At 68.9% G+C, this 557-nt stretch overlaps 1 protein-coding gene across 2 annotated transcripts in view; it reads right to left on the reverse strand.

Moving 5' to 3' along the window:
- FAM222A (family with sequence similarity 222 member A) overlaps positions 1 to 551 on the reverse strand; it is a 103,244-nt gene extending 102,693 nt beyond the window's left edge. For both annotated transcript variants that reach the window (XM_019507172.1, XM_019507171.1), the window contains exon 1: positions 441 to 551. The gene's annotated coding sequence lies outside the window, so the exon portion shown is untranslated. The remainder of the gene's footprint in view (positions 1 to 440) is intronic.
- Between the last annotated feature and the right edge of the window lie 6 nt (positions 552 to 557).

The following is a 557-nucleotide window of genomic DNA, read 5'->3' on the forward strand; positions in this document are numbered from 1 at the left end:
CCGGCTGCCATTTCCCCCCCTAGATCCGGACAGGGGAAACCCCCCCCCCCCGATCCGATGCAGGAATGAACTTAAATGAGAAAAATAAAGCGAGAGAGAGGGGAGACGCGGCAAACTCTCTTCTTCTCCGTCCGTGGTTTCCCTTCTTCGGTGGTCGCTGCGCCGGATGCGACCGAGAGGAGACAGATGGATGCGTTGCGCGGAGCCTTCCTCCGAGCCGGCGCAGGCAAAGCCAACAGGTCAGCCCCGGGCCCCGGCCGCTCGCCGGAGCCCAGAAGAGCGAAACCCACCGAAGGGGCCGTTGTCATTTCGGAGCAGCCGCACACAAGGGACCCCCGCACAAAGGGGCTTCACGATGCGCCCCCCCACCCTTCTCCCCGGCCCTGCGGGGGGACGAGGCGACGGCTCCCCCCCGACCCTGCCCCCGCAGCCCCATTTACCGTGCGCCCGGGCCCGGCTCCGCTCCAGGCGATGCATCCAGCGCAGCCCATGGGCAGCGGCGCCGGCTTCAGCTGCCCATGGCGGCGGCGGCTCGGTGCCTCCCTCACGCCGCAGCC

The sequence above is a fragment of the Gavialis gangeticus genome, unplaced genomic scaffold (assembly GCF_001723915.1).
Source record: "Gavialis gangeticus isolate Ggan-Ray unplaced genomic scaffold, GavGan_comp1, whole genome shotgun sequence".
Classification (NCBI taxonomy): Eukaryota; Metazoa; Chordata; order Crocodylia; family Gavialidae; genus Gavialis; species Gavialis gangeticus.